Raw genomic sequence first — 421 nt, 5'->3', positions numbered from 1 at the left:
TGTGATACATGGCAGCCGGCCACAACATTAAGGAATGGGTGGATTTCAAGCTTGAACTGGAATGCCTCGTGAATGAAGGCTATGTTTGGATTGTCGCCGGAAGATAAGGATAGAAGATGAAGATAAATAAGACAATGAAGGCCTTCTTAGTATGGTTGGGTAGAAAAACATAAGTATCCTTTTACTATTTTCAATAAGATAAATATCCTTTCCTTTATGTAAACGAAACCACGCGACCTGATGCCCCATTGGGGACACGTGGAAGCCACATAACGCTTGGTCGTGAAATTAAGTTTCGGAGCATGGGAAAACCTTTTTTGGTATGCTCGAACTACGATGGACCCGATTTCCTTAGCGGATACGTAGGGTATCTAAGCCTCGTCCTTTTACAATAAAAAAATTAAAAATCTCCCTTATAACA

Source organism: Lycium ferocissimum, chromosome 9 (genome assembly GCF_029784015.1).
Source record: "Lycium ferocissimum isolate CSIRO_LF1 chromosome 9, AGI_CSIRO_Lferr_CH_V1, whole genome shotgun sequence".
Classification (NCBI taxonomy): Eukaryota; Viridiplantae; Streptophyta; class Magnoliopsida; order Solanales; family Solanaceae; genus Lycium; species Lycium ferocissimum.
This window is presented reverse-complemented; position numbering follows the sequence as displayed.